The following is a 21,287-nucleotide window of genomic DNA, read 5'->3' on the forward strand; positions in this document are numbered from 1 at the left end:
CTGCTTATTATAACCAAGATGACCACTTCCAAATGGAATCTTGACTTAGCACTATCTTCTGCCTCTTAGGGGTCCTTGGGATTGATGATATTTGAGAGGGATACCGAGGCAGCTTGTCCTTTGGAGTGAGAGACTTATTAGAGTTGGTAACACCACACACAGACAGCATGATAGGGGTTTTAAGAAAAATTCAGGCCCAGAATGCAAAGTGAGGGTCCCTTCGTATAGATTTCAGAGAAGAAGGTCCCGTATCCTGTGACCAACGACTGGCCCGCAGTACCCGCTCACAGCCAGGTTGATGCCTGAGCAGTGGGGGAGGGGCAAAGGCTTGATCCTTTAGTTAATGAGTGTCCATCACTCGGAATTCATTCTCTCCAATCCCTGCCCTGGTTTACACTGAAATCAGTAGAAATCACAAGATACTCAAGATGCTAAGAGAGAGAGAGACTAAGTCATAAGTCTGACATCCTTAGGTCCACGGGCCTGACCTTCCCTTACTTTCTTCTTTTTCTTCTTTTTTATTATAAATCATTCCCTTACTTTCTTCCTCTTCCCTTCCTGGCCCACACACAACTCCAAGGTGCCAGCTAGTTCCCAGCACTCCCCACTCTCTCTCCAGCCCACGTGCTCCTGGCTATTGTTCTCCACCCCCCAATAACTTCCTTCCCATCTGTCTCCTATTTGATCTTCAGGATCATGCTCAAGGCCCATGACCCTACCGGTTACGATTTTTTTGAACAAGACAGAAGAGACAAGAGTATTGGAGCTGGGATGATAGACTCATTTTTCTGCAACGATGGTCGTGCGGCAGGAGGAAAATGTGAAACCACTAGCTCTGCCAGGTTTAAATCTTAGCTCAGCCACTTCCTGGCGAAATTGCTTGATTTTTCTCTCTAATGTCTTCCCCGGGCCTTCCTTATCTAGATATCTGTGCTCTTACCTCAGTGGTACTTAACCTTCCCAGTGCTTCAACATTTTAATACAGTTCCTCATGATGTGGTGATTCTCCCCCTCCCCCCATAAAACTGTTTTTGTGGCTTTATAACTGTAATTTCGCACGGTTAGGAATCGTAACGTAAATATTTTAGAGATCACAGGTTGCCAAACGAGTCCCGACCCACAGGTTAAGAACAGCTCTGTTATCTGATTCTTGTCTATGTGTGCAAAGACTATTAGCATTTTATCAAGAACCAGATCTGGTTTGCCTTTACAGTTCCTCTGCTCAGGTTAGGGCCTGACACCTACACATGTAAATGTTTCTACAAAGAATAAATGAATAAATCTGATTTTGAGAAAGAGCTAGAAATCAATACTTTTAACCTTTGGTGCCTCTGAAGTGTTTATTTTCATGATCTTCTCTGATGGATTAAAAAGATGGATTTTCACAGATGAAGGGCAAAAGAAAGGTAGTTGTACTGGCTAGTTGATGTCAACTGGGCACATGCTAGTGTCATCAGAGTAGAGGAAACCTCAGCTGAGAAACTGCCTGTACAGGACTGGATGTAGCCAAACCTGGAAGACAACTTCTTAATTCCTGATTGATGTAGGAGGGCCCAGCCTATTCTGAGCGGAGCCACCCCTGAGCTGGTGGTTTGGGGTACTATAAGAAAGAAGGGTGAGCAAGCTATAAGGAGCAAGCCAGCAAGCAGCACCCCTCCATGGCCTCTGCATCAGCTCCTGCCTCCAGGCTCCTGTCCTGTTTGAGTTCCTGCCCCTAGTGCCTTTGATGATGAGCAGGAGTAAGCGAAATAAACCCTTTCCTCTCCAATTTACTTATAGTGGCTCATCAAAGCAAAAGAAATCCTAACTAAGACCCCAATGTTAAAAAGAAGTGAAGGACTCTAAGCAGATTGTGCATAGGTTTGTTTGTTTGTTTGTTTGTTTGTTTGTTTTCCTATGACCAACATGTATTGACAGATAACACTATAGCCAGAGCCATCCTAAACTTTTATGTATGGATTCAGTGCACAATCAAAATAATCCCCACTTTATAGGAGAGAGTTCAGAAGGAGAAAAAATTAAATAACTTCTCCAGCAAGCAGCTGAGCTACAACCCAAACCTGGGAAAGCCTGTGGTTTTCACCATCGGGTTGCCCCGCCTGGTGAGAAATGAAGGGGCTTTTTCTCATTCATCGTGTTCTCACCTCTGTTTTTCTTTGTTTTCTCCACCTTGAGTGGAAAGCCACAGCTAGCCAGCTGGAAACGACAGCTGAGAGCTTTTCCTGGTGGGTTCAGAAACATCTATGCAACCAACACCTTGCTAGTCCCCGGGAGGAAGTCATGGCAGAGTTAGTATCAGTTACACTGTGTTCCCTTTGGAATTCATTTCCTACCTCCTAAGGAAGGGGCTGTTCAACGTTCTGATATGTATTTGTGAGGTTGTATTTTTTTTAAATGATGGTTCAAAGGAACACAAAGAACAGAATGAAACTGGAGATTACAAAGGCCCATGAGGAGACTTTACCACCTACCACGATTTTAACATCAAAAGATTTGGCAAAGAGCAATGAGAGCAAGAGCCTGAGGATGCATGGCATCATGACTTTCTAAGGGTGGAGGGCGGTAGGGGGAGAAGTGTTCAAATTGAGAATGTAGATCCATGCAGGCAAAACAGGGCAGAAGCGCCGGGCTTGATAAGTCTTAGAAGCCACTGGATAAGGGTGCTCTGGTGGAACCGAGATAGAAGTTGGGTCTAACTTAAACGCTTAAGGATTGGGTTTCCTCAGGGTTGCCTTACGGTGTTTGTATCTTGTCTTTATTTTGGTGGAGTGTGACTGCGTGGAGGAGGCTGGTGTACTGAAACGAAAGGAAAGAGGGCTTGGTGCTCCCCTGGCCTGAAGCACAAGTTTGCATCTCTCTGCCCTATCGGCTAGCCAGAGACAGAAATGGCCACGGCAGGGGGACAGATAGGAAAATGTTTGCTTCGCATCATCCTCCACAGAAACCTGTGACAACAGAGAAAATCAGCTCAACACGGTCACCTTGAAATTCCGTCTCCGGCAGGCCTGGCTTTGGCTTTTAGGTTTGTAAACGGTTTTCTGCAGAATACAGGGATATCTCCGGAACTGACTTATGCTGTTTTATTTCTTCACCACTGGCACTCTGAATGTTCTTTTAATAATACTGGACTGGTGCTTATCAGCATTCTGGCCAGATTCATAAAAAACAAGTAATTGCTGAGCAGGGGAGCTTTGTTTGCAATTACTTTTTTTTTTTCTTCTAAAAGAGAAATTCTGCCACCCTCTGGACAGAAATCAAAGATCTGTTTGTTAGAGATTCACACAGAATAGAGTTTTAAAGACTTGCTCCCACCTCCTAAAAATAAACATCCTTCAAACAAAATCTGCCCTTTAAAAGTGACAGAGAGGGATAGAGCCATGTAGAATGAGTCCTGGTTGCTTCAGATAGCATAAACAAAAAAGAAACAAAACTAAAATAATTCTGCAGAATTTTTAACAAAGAGAGAAGGATTCAGAGCCCATCAAAGGAAAAACCTCTGGCATTTAACATACACTCTTTCCATGGCGTGTTCATATAGTCAATATATGTTCCCTGCTCTGCAACAGCCAGGTAAAGCCTTTTCATATAATTGCAGCCATGGCTATTTTGAAGTTATATTTTTATTTACTTCAATTTTTCAAGACAGGGTTTCTAGGTGTGGCCCTGGTTGTCCTAGACCTCTCTCTGTAGACCAGGCTGGCCTCGAACTCACAGAGATCCATCTGCCTCACCTGTGCCACCACCATCCAGCTAATTACATTTTTTAAAATTTATTTTATTTTTTTATATTAATTACAGTTTATTCACTTTGTACCCCAGCTGTAGCCCCCTCTCTCATTACCTCCCAATCACACCCACATCTCCTCCCAGCCCCTCGCCAAGTCCACTGATAGGGGAGGTCTTCCTCCCCTTCCATCTGACCCTAGCCTATCAGGTCTCATTAGGAGTGGCTGCATTGTCTTCCTCTGTGGCCTGGTAAGGCTGCTCCCCCCTCAGGGGGAGGTGATCAAAGAGCCAGCCACTGAGTTCATGTCAGAGACTGTCCCTGTTCCCCTTACTAAGGAACAAACTTGGATACTGAGCTGCCATGGGCTACATCTGTGCAGGGTTCTAGGTTCTCTCCATGCATAGTTCTTGGTTCGAGTATCAGTCTCAGAAAAGACCTCTGGGCCCAGATTTCTTGGTTTTGTTGCTTTCCTTGTGGAGCTCCTATCCCCTCCAGGTCTTTCTATCTCCCCCTTCTTTCATAAGATTCTCTGCACTCTACCCAAAGTTTAGTTAAAAGCCTCAGCATCTGCTTTGATTACTGCGGGTAGTCTTTCAGAGGCCTTCTGTGGTGAGCTCCTATCCTGTTTCCTGTTTCTCAATCTGTACTACAGAGCAATAGTAATAAAAACTACATGGAACTGGCATAGAAACAAAATGGTGGATTAATGAACTAGAATAAAAGACCCAGAAATAAACCCACACACCTATGGATAATTGATTCTTGACAAAGAAGCCAAAACCATACAATGGAAAAAAGACAGCATCTTCAACAAACGGTACTGGTCTAACTGGATGTCTACAAGAAGAAAAATGAAAATAGATCCATATTTATCACCCTGCACAAAACTAAAGTCCAAGCAGATCAAAGACCTCAACATAAAACCAGACACACTAAATCTGTTAAAAGAAAAAGTGGGGAAGAGCCTTGAGTTCATTGGCACAGGAGACAATTTCCTAACTATGTTTTTGATGAGAGCTAAGAGCTGAATATGAGGATAGTGGGATTCCAGTCATTTGAGAGAAACTGGTCACAGCGATGCAAATGGGCAGTTTGTTTCTGAATCCCCAACTCATCCACAAGACATGCTTAATTAAAGACCCACCAATGAAACTCTGAAAATGCAAGGGTGTGGTTGCTACTGGCGAAAAGGTGGGACAAACCAAGGCACAGTCTGCTCCTCTTTCTCAACAGCCAGGGGAAGAATTCAGAGTGACACAGAGAACCGTACCTGGTTTTAGCCACAGGGTTCAGCCGCTTCTGGTCCTGGAGCACCTTGGCCAGCTGTTTTTGCAGAAACAAAACCTTGCCTTGAGTTCCTTGGATGAATGGGTGGTCCAAGAGATGGGTGACCAAAGGCCGCTTTTCAAAATCTTTAATAAGACACCTGTTTGCAAAAATCAAGAAATCATTCTAAAGTGTAACATTGGACATTCTCTTTCCCTAGGAATGTAGGAGAGAGGAGGCAAGCAGGCATGATGATATACTTGACCATAGCCCTCCCTATACAGCTCTTTCCTTTGAAGCATGTACCAAAAAATTAGAAAAATTGCATGAATTGAATAAGTCAAAATATCAGAAATCTACTTTACATTTTAGTCAGTAAATAATAAAAGCTCATTATTTACCCTCAACTTACTGTAAAGTATTTAAAACATTTTTAAAAAGTAGACTGCTTAAAAAAGCATTTTCAAGAGAAGGAAGTTTACTTAGGAGCATATAGAATTGAGACCTATCACCTCACCTAAATCTCATATATCTCATATAGCAGATGTTCTTATTTGATTGGTGGGAGGGTTGAGGAGATGCATTTAGGATCTTGCAAAAAGAAAAGAAAAGAAAAGAAAGAACGAAAGAAAGAAACGAACCTGCAAGAAACAGAAAAGCACAGCCATTGAGATCTAATGTTTTCTGAATGAAAAGCCTCATAACAGAAAGCTCAAAGCCCACGGTTCTGCTGAATTGTGATGGAATTATGCAAAGTGGGAACAAAAAGTCCATTCACAACGGTAAAAGTCAGGTTCCTTTTGAACTCCTCTGCAGTAGTTAGAGCCTTCACCTGTGGACTGGCTTCCTCAATGACCTAGCTAAAGAAAACAGTGACTCCATGCGTGTGGCTGCACGCTCTGTGCTAGGACGATTTTGCCAATCTCTACTGAAATGGAATCTGATGAACACCACTCCAATCATCACCATCCTTCTATTCTGAGTAGCTGCCCTGAATCAGAGGAGGAAGTTAAGGCGTCTTTCAGTATTGAGCTAACTAAGGAGGCTCAGGATAAATCCGGAATGCCCTTCTGCCCACTCAATGTCACCAACAGCTGTGTCTTTCCCAGCAGCAGCCCAAAGCCCCAACAAACAGTTACAAGCTCCGCACCCTCTGAGTGTCTCTGACAGTGCATTTAAGCTGAATTCTTCACAGCAATCCCAGTTGTCAGATTTACACCTCGCTTTAAGCTTTGCAATTTTCACTTCAAAACATTTTCCCATCCCTTACCTTCCAGTCCCAAAGGATAAACGGTAACCTTCCTGTTTATGGGTCAGTCAGTCCATTTGAGGATGGCTTGAAGGCTCCTAGAACTGGGGCTTGCAGCTAGAAAAGCCCAACAGCACCCAGAAGGTCTCCAGACTGATGCCCACAACTATAAATACCACCTCCACCTTGCCACAGGGAGAAATCAATCATCTGACTTTTATAGGCCCAGGGCGATTTGTATAGCCTGTTATTTTCCCTAGCAACGATACAAAATCAGCACACAAGCTCACAAAAGGCTGCTGTTGTCTTCCCGGGGGGGACGGGGTGGGGGTGGGGGGCGAGAGGGCACTCCCCTGGATCCCATGTATATTCATGTGTCTGTGCGACTGTCAAGGGAAAACACATTTCAGTCACTGTTTGCCCGGAAGAGAAGGAGCTCAAGAGGGCTGTCTGGTGGGTAACCAGGAGATGCTCTTCTCTTCTGGCGTAAGTGTGGACCATAAAAAGCCCTAAAATAAAATAGCCATGTGTCTCCAGAGGGCTGGTGAAGTCAGACCTGGATCCTCAGAGGGGATGGGCTCTGACGCTAATCCAGGATCTGCCCAGAGACTCCATGATTACTGCTCTTACAGAGGATCCAAGTTCTGATTCTTGCACCGTATCCGGGGGCTCACCACGGCCTATAACTCCAGCTCCAGGGAACCAAACTCCCTCTTCTGGCCTCAGCCAGCACTTCATATGTACATAAACACACACACACTCCAATATTAAATAAAAATGTCTTTTCTTTTTAAGAGGAAGAAAAGAAAGAGTGAACTAGGGAAGCCTTCCTTCCCAGCTAACTGCTGCCAGTAATTCACACAGAGGGACTCGGGACAAGGCCAAATGTGGACGAGGTCACACCATAAAAAACTTCACTGCGCGGGAATGGGCAATGAGCAGAATGGATCTCTACCTTCCTTTTGGGGACGTATGTTCTGGGGGGTCATGAGGACAGGCCTTCAGACAGAGTCCTCTGGGTGACCTTAGCGAGCATGTCCCCAGTGGAAAGGGAAGCAGCTGAAGATGTCTAGTCACCCAGTGCGGATGCCAACATCTCCCGGCAAAGCAAGGCTTCCAACAAGTGGCAAGATCAGATTGGAGAGGGTCTTGCTTTACATCCCAGAGTGGGTAAGAGAAAACGCATGGATATCAGAGCCAGAGCGTCCGACGAGGAAGACTGGAGCACGTGAACCCTTTCCTGGGACGATCCAAATATCAGATGGCGGGCACGGTTCCCCGGAAGACGATAAGTTAGTCCTCTCGGGCTGGAGTGGGTGGAGTGACACACCACGGGATCAGCAAGGAGAAGCTGGAGGAATGCTAAACAGCACGCGGCACCTTCGGCTGCGCGGGGAGGATTTTTAGGGGAAGGACAGGAAGACCTTGCTTGCGAGCACAGCCTTAATTCTCAAACACCCCTGCATACCTTGTTCTGAGGGGGGCAAAGCTCACGTCTGAAAGGAATTGTCATTGCACTGACAGACAGAGGCAAAAGCTCTGTCTGTGAGATTACAGGGCATCATCTCGTTCTCTTTACTCAGCAAACATTTATTATGCTGCACCAGAATCAGACGTAGTAAACCTAATGCATGAACAATTATGATATTTATCCTCCAGCGTCTATAATAAATTTAATTGGAAAGACCAGAGACAGTAAAAACTGGTGTTTGCTTATATATTTAGGGAGAAAACAAATAACAGGAAAATAAAAAAACCAACACTCAGCAAGACACCCAGCTTTGGGAGTTAAAAGAAAGAGGATTAGAAGTTCAAGGTCATTTTCAGAATGAGAGTGACTTCTGGGTCAGTCTGGACTACATGAGAGCCTGTCACAAAAGAACAAAATAAACAAAAACAGAAAAACACAGGGTGTCAGAGCCATAAGGATCAAGATTTTCTGGTGTGTGTGCGTGTAGTGTAGTATGTATACATCTTCATGTGTGTGTGTTCATATGTGCACATGGCTGCATGTACACATATGTATGGAGGTCAGAGGTCAACCTTAGGTGCCTTCCTCAATTGCTCGCCATCTTATTTTTTGAGGCATGTCTCCAGTGAACCTGGAGCTCACTCTGACTGGCTAGACAGGCTGGCCAGCAAGAGCTGGGAACCCACCTTCCTCAGGCTTACCGCTGCCCCACCTTTTTACATGGGTGCTGGGGATTCACACTTGGGTCCTCATGTCCTTTGACGGAGAAACTTCACCAAATGAACCATCTCCTGAAGCTCCAACTTTCTTTGGGTTTGCGTGCTTGCTTTTTTTTTTTTAAGTCTGTTTTGCAATCCAAGCTGACCTCCAAGCTCTCAATCTTCCAGCCTCAGTTTCCAGAATATAAGAACTATAGGCATATACCGTGACACCTGACCAACATTTTCCATTCTCATTTTCCAGTGTGAAGGACTTGATGTCATTCTGTTAGTGAGGAGGCTCTGGACTAGCTTTCACAGGAGCACACTTTAGAAACTTCATCATGGAGCTGGCAAGACCTGAGCCAGGCTGGAGGGAACTAGAATGAACTAGGTTTATGGAGAAGAGGCAGAAGGCATTTCTATGGGGGAACAGATCAATTATGTCCACACGAGACCCCAGATAAGTGTAGTCAGGAACCAGGAAACCATCAGCACACTCACTTTCACCTCTCCAGGTACCATTTTTGAGCACCTATGGGCAAATACTGTCCTTCTTCCCTTTACCAAATCTAACCAAGGAATCATCATTATTGCTTAAGACTTTGAAGAGTGATGGCCTACTCTTCCTGCTCAAGACTTTCAGCTCGTCATTTCCAAGCAGACAGTTAGTGGATGAAGACAAAGCTGACTCTCAGAATGGGTAACCTCCATGTACTTTTCACAACAAGAGAGAGTTCTCTTTCAGTCCTGGAGGGCAAACATGCGAAACTAAGACAGCTGAATGTACTTACTCATCTCAGAAGTCTTTGTTAAGCCAAGGATTGCAATGTCCAGCTGCAGAACTTTCTCCCCAGCCAGGGCCTAAGCAGGGTTTACAAAGGATGTCTAATACACGGATCCCTCACATGGGACATGGAGATCAGCCAGTGCCAGGTAAGTTAGCTAAAGTGCTGGTCATGTGTGGTATTCTATTAAGGTGAAGGAAGGGTGGAGAGAGAGAGAGAGAGATTGAAAGAAGAAAAGAAATAGTTTCCTGATAAGCAAAGTTTAGGGAATACTAGTGATCCCCTAAACCAAGTAAGTTTGGGGTTCATTATGTGTTTGAATACATTGAAGCTTTTTATTGTTTTTAATGAGCACTGGGATATTTAAAATGACTTAATTTTGTTTGAGTCGATGTTTCCAAGCTTACTTGGCCATAGACATTTTTTTCCCTTTCCTGTTTTCCTGCTATCAGTAGACCACACACCACAGATGTCATCTTAGAAGTTCTGTTGTAACCTCTGATTAGTGCTGTGTCTTTAGAGTGAGGGACAGAGATTTCTCCCCTTAGGAGACCAAGACAAGACCCACGAATCCACAACTGTCACTGAGATATTCATAAGCTATTATTTCCATAGAAGACAGTTTCTCAAACTCGGGAAATGGTTGGCTCAAGTCAATTCTTCCTAGAATCTTTCACTTAAGGAAAAATAAAATTGAACATTAATTGACTTTAGGAAAACTAAACCCTAAGTAAAATCTTTCACTGCTGTATTCTTTTGATCTTTCTCTCATTTTTTAAGTAGGTTAGATGTTTTGTTTTTGTTGTTGTTGTTGTGTGTGTGGTAAGGGATACAAAGCAAAATATAATAAAATTGTATTTATATCCTGTACAGCAAGAAGCCCTGTCTTTACAAGGCCACAGTAGACAGTTTGAATATGATAGAAAAACCGACCAGAAGAAAAATTGAGCATGCGTCAGCCTTGAAGGAAATCCATTCAGAACCTGACTTGAAGTTCTAGTACTTTCCGTCATGCTTTCTTGGCTGAAGATTAATTTTCAGGATTCATTTGTGTTCCCACATTAAATAGGTTGTTGCTGCTATTTGCAGTAAACCCAAACATGCAAAACCCAAGGAGCCATGCTAGGCTCTGACACTGGGGAGCTGGAGGAGGGAGTGGGGTGGGGACTAGAGGAGTGATATCCTGGAGATGCAGCTGCATTGTCTCCATGACCTGACATTTCATGACCAAAACCCAGATGCCTGTGCAGAGAAGCCATTTACCAAGAATCAAGATTTACCCATGAATAAGCCCACTTGATAGACAGCAGCTGAAAAGGCAAGAACTAAAAATACCGAAGAGCTTGGAAAACAAAAAACAAAAAGCAGGAGGAGGGCAATCCTCTCCCACACCGTGGGATCATGCTACATCAAACCTCACGATTTTCATCTCCTCTCATTTCTTTGTCTATTATTTTGTCTTTGAGACTGTCTGCTGCCTTCTTGAGGGTTGCTGCTTAGATTAAGTGTCCCCATTGGTACAGGACACAGAACAATGTTGATCTGAGCAAACATTCCCCTGGCCCATGACTCACTTTGAAGCCATGAGGTTCCTATCATCATCACACAGAAGCCTGACTGGCAAGAGGAGAAAATCCTCCTGAGGATATGGTAATTATAGGCTAAGCAGCAGAGCCCCTGGAGCTCTGGAAGAAAATTTCCATTCCGGAAAACAAGACTGACGAACACAGGCATTTTCCCAAAGTGACTAATGTCTCAAGGGGAGGAGGCAGGGAAGAAAGGAAGAAAGGACATTGCTCATATGAATTTAGTGAACAACCCCCCTTGTGTGTGCTGGAATATTTAGCCACATTTCATTGATGTGCTGAAGTTTTACTGTTGAGACCTGGAATTACATGCTAACTTCATGCCTGGGGTGGGGAGGTGAACCAAGTAAATGAGACGTATGGCTGAAAACTCAGCCTGGCAGCTATGCAGATATCTGAGTGGAAGGTTCTTTATTTGCGAAAAGCTCTGAGAAGGCAGGAGGGCTGCTTCAGGTTGGGGAGGGGAGGAGCATCCTCCCTCTGAAGCAGACCTGTAATGAGAACAGTTTGTGAAGAAGTTGGGAGATAGGAAGGGCAGATTTGATGGTTTAAATAAGAACGACCCCCAAAGGCTCATATATTGACTGCTTAGTCATTAGGGAGTGGCACTACTTGAGAAGGATTAGGAGGTGTGGCTTTGTTGAGAAGGATTAGGAGGTGTGGCTTTGTTGGAAGAAGTGCATTCCTGGGAGTGGGCCTTGAGGTTTTAAAAGGCCAAGCCAGGCCCAGCGTCTCTTTCTTCCCACTGCTTGAGGATCTAGATAGAGAATGCTCAGCTGCTTCTCCAGCGCCCTGCCTGCCTGCATACCACTGTGCTCCCACCATGGTTGCCATCCTGCCTGAGGTCCCTGGCTGGGGAGGCGAAGGGGTAGAGAGAGAAAGAGCTGAGTGTTTGGCTGTTGGCACCAACAGAGCAAGATGACATAGTGGAGGAGAAAAGAAAGATCGTCACATTGCCACAACTCTAAGACTGAAGGATGAAGAGCAACTTCCCTCCTCTCCTGATGACTCAAATAAGGTAAAGAGGAGAGGAAAGAAAACATGCAGGGTGGTCTAAAGCCAAACCATCAAGTCTAGAGCACACAGGGCAGGCTCTATCTCCAGACGTAAAGAAGATGCACTGTTCTTGAAGACAATCCATTCACAGGAGTAGAGGCCTCGCAAAGGCCCAGTTGCCGCACGTAGACACACACCACCCCAGAGATGTTGGCTGGAGAAAAAGCCACCAATGCAGAGACCCGTTCATTTTCCCCCATCTCTGATCCCTTCGCATTTTAAATAATTAGAAAAACCCAGACTAATCGCTGGCTGTGTTCAGGCGTGCAGACAAAAATTTTAGATCCTCAAGCACCACTTGTCCCTGGATAGAGTGTATCACAGACAGGTAACAAGCCGAATCCGTCTGGGGGAGCCCTGAGGAACAACCCCACTTTCAGCAGGCCAGCCAAGCAGCAGGATGGGCACTGATGAGGGGCAAACAGAAGTGTGTCTAAGAAAAAGCCATAGGAAGGCCTGCTGGGAGAGGTGAATGCTTTACTGTTGCTGGTGGTGCTGCCACCTTCTGGAATGGATGTCTTATTACAAGCGTGCCCTCTGCTGGATACCCAGCTAAGGAAGATCTCAAAAAATAAGTTGAGTTTGTTATTACTGTTATTATTATTATTGGCATATGTGTGTGTGTATGTGCATACACATATGCATGCCTCAGAGCATTTGCCACAGTGCATGTGTGGCTGTCAGAGGACAGCTTTGTGGCGTTGGTTCTCTTTTTAAATCTTTATTTGGGTTCCAAGGATTGAACTTAGGCCTCCAGGCTCACACGGTGAATATCCCTAACCACTGAGATAGCTCCCTAGCCCAAATATCTCAACTTTTATACCCTAGGGCTTGGGCCATTTTCAGGGCATTAACCAGTAGTCCTGGGCCACCATGTTTCTTACTACCTTAGCGAGGTTTTCATGAGAAGCACTTTGCAATTAAGCTGACATTTCTATTTCTGTGTCTGCACATGATGAGGATGCATGTACACATGATGTGCATATGTGTGTGCGAATGCACATCCCTGGGTGAGCATGTGGGGGCCAGAGGTCAACGTCAGGTGTCTTCCTCAGCTTCTCTCAATCCCGGGGGCACTAGTTACCTCACTGAACCTGGAACTCATCTATTCAGGCAGGCTGGCTGAAGGGCCAGCAAGGCCGAAAGGTCCTCTTGCCACCATTTCCTCAGCACTGGGATTCTGGGAGTGGACCACTGGGTCCCACGTTTATGTGGATGCTGGGAATATGAATTTAAGCCCTGTTGCTTGCACAGCAAGCTCTTCACTCTCTGAGCCAACTCATGTGATGTAGTCAGGCCATCAAGAAAAAAAAAATGGCAAGCCATTACCTCATTTCATCACCATAGCAACTAATTCACGAGTCGCTTTTCAAATGCCAACCTCTAGTTCAAAGGGCTAGAGAAGGTGGGATCGTCCTTGGAGTACTGGGTCCTGGGACCGCTCCCTCAGGGGACAGGAGAGCAGCTGTCATCAGTACTGTTCGGTAGAGCTAAGGTCTCCTGCAGCTCCCTCGTCAAAGCCTCTTGGGTCTTTGCAATGGCCGGGACCGGCGGGAGATCCCCTAGACTTGACCAGAAGATCAGATGCCAACCGTGGCTTCCGTTAGAGGTCTTACAGTGAAAACTAAAAAAAGATCTGCTTGAAGCAGTCCATGAAGATGACGGGCACCGGAGGGGGCCGTGGCAGCTGATTCCACAAGGGGAGGATGGCAGAAAACATGTGAGTCAGGACAAGGTAATCCAGAAGCTGCCAAATCCATTTTTAAGAGACCCAGCGCTCACTTCAAAGGTGGGGATCGGGGGGGGGGGGCATTGGTGGAGATGGTTTGTCTTTGAGCCAAGTATGAGTGACCCCAGCCCAGAACACAGTCTCAAGTTTCTCTAAATCCCATGTTCTGATGTGGTAATAGTTTCATAAAGTTTTACAATAATGAAACAAAGAAAAAAATGATAAATCAGGATGCTTTTTAAAATATATTGAAGGCGGCATCAGGTAAGCAGCTAAGGGCGGGGGCCCTCTGTAAGTCTCAGATGCTATCCAGTGACATCAACATTGGGGTTGAGGGGACCTAGTGGTCTATTACGTTAACACATCCCCAACGGTTTCACTGATGGCCTCAGGATGGTAGGTCACACACAGAGGGAGATGACAGCTGTTCAAGAACCCAAGATAGCTGGGCAGTGGTAGCGCACACGTAGTGGACACAGGATGGTTGGGAGACCAGATAAGGCAGTGGGGTTACACCTTGATCGCTGCATGTTACACACTCAACAAACGCTGGTTCTGTGGTAAGCCATTGCTTGGGAGGAAGGCAGATGCGAGCTAAGCAGGATGGGCGGGAGTGCGTGCCACGTAAGCCTCCTCCTCCATGAGTCCACGCTGCACCGCTGCCGCCATATTTGAGAGGGGCTAGATGAAACGGAACAGAGATGTATTTTCTCACACTCCTAAAAACTGTTCAGTCCAAGATCAAGGCAAGAGAAGGTTTGTATCCTGGGAGGAAATTCTCTGTTTCCAAACTGGTTTCCCCCAAAGGAAGGATGCTGTGGGCTCACCTAGCAGGAAGCAATCCACTCGTGGGAGAGGAGCCCTCCTGGCCTGGTGCCCTCTGAGAGGCCCCACACCTCCCTGTGACCACATTTGCAGCACCGGACTTCTGGGAGAGATCACTGGACCACAATATTAGCTACTCTTTGTTGTTAAAAAATCTGCCATCTCCTAATAAATCACCCACCTAACTAAACCGGGTCTAGGCTTATACAAATCTAATCGAGGAGTTTGGGTAATAAATTCATTGCTTTCCTGCTATTAAAGACAGGATTTCTATTGGATGGTAGATGTCCTGAAGCAGAATTTGCAACATCTCGGGGGAGGACTTTTGGTGTCCAAGCAAAAAAATTCTTGGTGTTTTCAAGTTCAAGCTTTTGGAAACTCTTTGTCTTCGAATGTCTGGCTCATTTCTTTGGTTCAAAAATCAATTTCCATTTTGACAAACAGTCATGGATGGCTTCTTAGTGCGGGCTTCAGTGCCCGGGGACATCTGAATTGTATTCTTTCCCTTGATCCTTCTTGCCACCCTGCCCTGACTTTAATCCATAATTCTCATTTATATGCATTTTTCCTATGAGGGCAAGGAGTGGATGATATTTCAGGGCAGTCCCTGAAATAAACGAACAACCAAGTCCACAGCGAGGTCCAATGCTGGCCTAGGGATACCCGGGGTGGGGGCGGGGGCTTCCATAGCAATCAGGGATAAAATCAACTCACACACGTGAAATACTGAAGGGCTGGGTGAGACTGGCACCGTGGTGGGGTGTGTCCCGTCAAGGGCACTACCCCAAATGGTGAGGGCAGAGGTGCCCAAGGGCAGGCATTTGCTCTCATGAGCTTTGCAAACAAGCAGCAGAATAAATGTGTTAGCAGTTGTATTTCAAGGCTGAAGAATCTGGGGGCCTGCAGTAAACCCAAAGAAGCAAACAGCTCTAGCTGGGGAGGTGACATCCTTAAAGGACAGAGTAGACACTGAGAGGAAGTGCACGGAGAGGAAGTCAGGTGAAGGGTCCCCTGTGGAGGCCATGGATGTCAAAGGCCAGGGCCAGGACTTGATCGGGACACTGCAGTGCAGGGCAGACGGCAGTGAGGCTCTGGCTGGGGAACACATTTCAAAACCCAGAAGACATACAGGGCCTTCTGCCTCTGGGAGATGGCGGATAGACGTTTGCTTTAGGAAGCAAACTGACAGCATGATAGAAAATCAGTTGGTGGTGAGAATGGGGCTCTTTTTAGGAAGGACTTGGTTTGAAGGAAGGGTGTAGAAAGAGACGGATGATGCTTGGTAGCTGTGAAGCGCGAGGACTGCTTAACAAGCAGGGGTGGCCACCAGTGGATTCTTGAGCAACTTAAATTGGACAAATGGACCAGCAGCTAGATCTTTGTGAAGACAGAAAAAAAAAATCTATCTTCTCCCTTCTGAAACCCCATCCTCTGAAACCCCTCCCAAAGAGCCCCCAAGGCCTCGCCATCACCATTTCCCTAGTCTCCATTTAGCTCTCACCCTTCCCAAGGGACCTGTCCCAGCCACTCCGGACACCTGCCGCCTTCCCTGCTTGAACATTCTCTCTCCCTGCAGCTGAGTCCCTTGACCACTCTTCCTCGTTTTCTCTCATTCACAGAATTGGGGATAGCAAGGGTGGAGGAGAGCATGAACTGGAAGATGCTGCTGGGAGCACAGGATGGCCAGCTTCATTTCGCAGGCTCAGCGCTGGCTCCTGAACCACCACTAAGGTTCTCTAGTCGATCTGCAGCATCAGACCAAATAGCATACAGGGAACTAGCCACCCCACCTACAATCCCAAACCCAGTGACGGAGCACACACCTGGCACTGAGTGAAAATTAAGGGTAAGAAAACCAGCAAGAACTGCTCCATGAAATGTACACCTGCTCGTCACTGTCTGTAATTTTCTTTCCTATTTATTTGTTTGGGACAGTTCTCACTTCGTAACCCTACCTAACCTGGAACTCCTATGTAGACCAGGCTGGCCTTGAATTCATAGAGATCCCCTTACCTCTGCCTTCATGCCTGGCCCCGCGAAAAATGACTTCATAACAACTTTAATGAGGTGTAACTCACAAACCACACACTTTAACCATTTGAAATGTACAGGCATCCAAAGATCTTTAGGATGTTCACGGCCGTTAGCTTTAGTCGTGCGGCCGTTTCCAAAATCAATGTTGGACCTTCTCCTCCCCACAGAGAGACCCTGTGTCCATTCCCAGTCACACCCCATTCAACTGCCTCCATCTCAGGAAACCACTAATTCACTTTCTGTCTCTATGGCTTTGCCAGATCTGAGCACGTATGTAATATGTGTGGCTGCCTTCCTCCACACAGCATGCTTTGGGAGTTCTTCCAAGTCACAGTAAACGTTAATAGTTCATTCCTTCTGCTGAAAATAATCTTCCATTGTGTGGCTGTATCACATTTTCTTCATTTCTCAACTGAGAGGCTTTGAATTATTTCTACCTTTTAAACAATTACAAACTAATGGTGAAAGAAACATGTGTTGTTGTTTATGTGTGTGATTCCTGGCTTTTGAGACAGGAATCCCACTATGAAGCCTAGGCTGGCATCTAATTTACTGTGTAGGCCAGGCTAGCCCTCCAATTGTGATCCTGCTGCCGTAGCGCTACCTCCCAGGTACTAGGAGTCCAGTCATATGCTACCATCTTCAGCTTGTTAGACATATTTCCTTGGGCTGGAGAGATGACTCAGAGCTTAGGTACACTGACTGCTGCTTTTCCAAAAGTCCTGAGTTCAATTCCCAGCAATCACATGGTGGCTCACAACCACCTATAATGAGATCTGATGCCCTCTTCTGGAGTGCAGGTGTACATGCAGGCAGAACACTGTATACATAATAAATAAATAAAGCTTTTTTAAAAAAGGAAATATTTTCTTCTGCAATTTATATGTGGCTGCATGTCTCCATTTCTTTTGGGTATTTATCTAGGAGTGGATTTTCTGGGTTGGGTAATAACAACTTTTAGAGAAACACCAGACTGTGTTTCAAAGCAGTTCCTTTACCTTCTTTCTAGCAGAACACATAAATGATTTTTAATATTTTATCTTGTCCCAGAAATAATGTAAGTACAAAATATGTGATTAAATATATAATCTGCAATAAAGCAACAAAAAAAAAATAACATAAGCCAAGGAAAAACAACAAAGCAATGGAGAGATTCCGTAAGAGAAGTAGAAATGAAAATAACAAGATTTTTTTTTGGTGGTATCGACTTTGTTAAAGGTGACACAAATTTGACTGTGGCCTTCCTAGTAGATAGTGTGAAAGGGGAAACATCTCTTCTATACATCTTGTAATGCACGATTTTTGGACACCCCAGCTCCGCCCAGGACTACAATGAAACAGTGAACACTGGTAGTGAGGATGAAGAAAAAGCCTACCTGGCTGTCCACAGAGATGTGTAAGGAGCATGCAGAGGGATGGACATAGCAGCCCTGTGCTGAGCACGGCCATATAGGGCCATCCCTTACAGTGCTCTCCAAGTCTGGGGCATCCTTGGAACCACTCAGTAAATATATTCGACTGGGTGGCCAATGCAGAGCTCTCTGGTAACGCTCCCAGAGAGTTGGTAAGCCCTTCCAGGCTTAGGCTCCTGGCTTCTCAACCTCTGCAGTGCAAAGCTCAGTGGCTAGCATCACTGGAGAGAAGGAAAGGCAGGTGCCAAAGCTCATCCTGATCGTTGCAAAGGGCAAAAGGAACTCCAGAAAAGAGTTTAGCCCACGGGCAGAACACAGCTCAAAAAAAGAAACGAATGGGTCCCAAAAGAGGGAGCTGGAGGTGGGGGTGGGAGGAGGCAGAGGGCCAGAGCGTGGTACCACTGCAAAAGTAGTCAGAGAACAGTATGACAAGTGCTGCCACGAGAGGCTCCGACCAGCACTGCAGAACACAGGGCGTGCGCGGCTGGGGAGCTCAGTAAAGAGAGCAACAATGGCCCACAGCTGCAGTGGTCCGGGTGGCACCCACACCCTGCGCTCACTTTTCAATGCAAGCTCTTTTGCTGAAGATGGACTGAACAGTTCTCTGGCCAATTGCCAGCTCCACGGCTATTATGGATGGTATAAACATGAAATTGCGGGAAATGGACCAGCCTGGTTTCCATTAACAGCCTTACTGCCGCTGAGTAGCTGGTGTGTGTGTGTGTGTTGGGGGGGGGGGGGTGTCTCGTCAGATAATAGGTAGTTGTCAATGTTTTAGGCAAATCGGGTTTTTTGCATAGCTCTAGGCTGCCTTGCTTAGCGGTCCTGAGGACACAGACCACCACCACTGGGCCTGTCACCTGCTAGCCCTTCTGCCCAACTTCCGAGCCAAATCCTTTTAAAGGACAATAAATTCTAAGACCCCACCGATTCCTGTTGCTGCTCTTTGGAGGGATGGTTCTTCCTCTGGATGCTGCCGCCCACAGCAGCCAGGAAGTGCTCCTTAGGCATATTCCTGCAACAAAAAGAAGCACCCCCCTTCCCCCACCCGCTGAGATGTCAATCCAGTGCCTTGTGCAAGCATCACATTGTTTTTGCAAGAGAAAAAAAAAATATTTTTTTCTTTTTTAGGCAAGGGACTGAATAAAGACAGCACCACAGCTGCCAGGGAACCTGGGGAGCCCTCAGCCCCCCTCCATTAGCAGAACAGCTCCGTCCATTACTTCAAAGCCTCGTCAGAGACCCTAATCCTTTCTGAAAGGAGCTCTCTGGCAGCCAAGCCTTTAATTTGCTGAATAATAGGCCCACTGATTAACCCTCACAAGGCAAATCACAGATCCTGCAGGCAATGAGTGTTCCCAGGGGGGTGGAGAGGACCCAGGGGGGCTGCTGGAGTCATTTTCAAGCCCCCTGTTGTGGAACAAACCCTGCATGGATTGCTCAGTGGTAAACTTTCTGGTCTTCTTTCTCCTTTGGCCAGTTTTTGGTCCCTGTAGATCACGCTGATTGCCTTTCGACATACTGTTGTGTGTCCTCAGTTTTCAGCCAAGCCTCATGGTGCCAGGCATGGAGTGATTATGTCACAAAGTGTAACTGAAAATCGGTGACAATAAAAGCTCTCTTTGGGCCACCTTCCCAGAGCACCTCCGCTCTAAGCAGACTGCTGTGCTTGGGGGCAGAAATAGAATAGACTCCACAAGTGCAGGAGACAGAAGATCATCTCTGGTTCAACCAGAGATGCCTAATGTGGGACAAGCGTGTTCACAAACAACGAAGGTCTGTGCTGCCAAGGACGGGTGACAGGTAGGCTGAGCTGATGGCTTCCCAGTGGTGTGCACCAATAAATCACATCCACATTAGCCTTCCACTACTTCCATCAGATAATGAATGAATGATTGAAACAGATGACACGGTGGTCAATTATCACGTGGATGATATAAATTCCGTTGTGGCAAGGACATTTATCTCTGTATCGATCTGGCTTTGCTGGCAAGGACCATAAATTACTCTCTTCCATAACTGTATGATAAATACTCCAATAACAGAATGCCACTAACTCCCATTTTCCCAATAAATTCCCATACGGTTTAGGTTAGAGAGGAAACACACATGGAGCTTTTTTCTTAAGTTCCTGCTTTTTTTTTTTTTTCCATTTTATCATACTAAAGGCTTCATTATTAGAGCACTTTTGGGTTTCCAGCAAGTTTGAAAGGAAGGCACAGCGGTTCCTTTTATGCCCTCTCACCCTCTGCTCTCATATGCTTGTAGCCTCCCCATTGGCACCATCCCTGGCTAGAGCTGTGCTGTGTTACAGTTGGTGAACCTAAGGGCAGACATCTTAATTACCTAAAGCCCTTAGTTTACCTTAGAGTTTGTAACTGGTGTCATGCGTTCTACTGATGGACACATTATAATGACACAGTCTTACTAGCATGGGGCCATGTAGAGTTTCATGGAGAGTTTTGGTGGGGAAGGGATTTTGCTTTGTAAGCAGCGTATTAAGGAAACTTTTGTATGTTTCAGCAATTGCTTAAATCCTGATATCCAGATTTCACCATGTGAACATAGGATGACTTTGGATATACAGTCAGAAAGCTCTTCATTATTTGCTATACTCTTCATTTTCAGTCACAGTTACTTTGGAGCCTAGGTCAAAGGGCTTAAAGGAAGCCGTCCTGGATTATACATGAAAATTACTTGTCTGGCTTTGGGTCTCTTCGTTTAATTTCTAAGTTTCCCAGCTCTGGAAAGCACCACTCAGGATCCAAAGAGAAGCTGGGGAATCTGAGAAGAACTGGACAGCATGGTGCACACACACACACACACATGTGCTCACATGTGCCCACAGATGCATGCATGCATACACACGAATGCACACACAACACAACAATGCGTGTGTACACACACACACACACACACACACACACACACGCGCAGCCAGGAATGCAGTTCTGTTCGTAACACCCTTAACTAACACCCTTAACTAGCAGCTCTTTGGATACGAGCTTCTTTGGAAAGGTGTTTGGGCTGTGACACTCTCAAGCAACAGCAGAAACGTAGAACTCAGACTGCAGAGACCCCACAGAGCATCCACTTAGTGCAAGGGACGAGACAGACCAAGGCTCCTCTGAAAATGTAGTCAGAACTAAAAGGAAACATGGACTCTATGACCACAAAGATCGAGTGACAACAAGCCCACAGCAAACATTGCTAAATGAACTAGTCCGTGCCTCCATCTCGGGAAACCACAGGTAATCTATGGTCCATGTTCTCAACACAGCTTAATGAAGGTGATCCCTTGGTCAGCACTCTCTGCAAGGTTATGTCACTGTGCTATATCAATCTGTGATAATGTGTTCCTCTTAGAGAGCTTCATGTGGCCAAGACATCTTAAAGCCTAAGCCTTCTACCAAGGTCCACAAATCATTGAGAGTTAAAGCAATTCC

General features: G+C 45.8%; 1 protein-coding gene across 1 annotated transcript in view; it reads right to left on the bottom strand.

The window, feature by feature from the left end:
- LOC132655976 (myosin-IIIb-like) overlaps positions 1-21,287 on the bottom strand; it is a 56,073-nt gene that overhangs the window by 24,949 nt on the left and 9,837 nt on the right. The window contains exon 2 of the mRNA XM_060390537.1: positions 4,998-5,153. The gene's annotated coding sequence lies outside the window, so the exon portion shown is untranslated. The remainder of the gene's footprint in view (positions 1-4,997; positions 5,154-21,287) is intronic.

The sequence above is a fragment of the Meriones unguiculatus genome, chromosome 8 (genome assembly GCF_030254825.1).
Source record: "Meriones unguiculatus strain TT.TT164.6M chromosome 8, Bangor_MerUng_6.1, whole genome shotgun sequence".
In the NCBI taxonomy this organism is placed as follows: Eukaryota; Metazoa; Chordata; class Mammalia; order Rodentia; family Muridae; genus Meriones; species Meriones unguiculatus.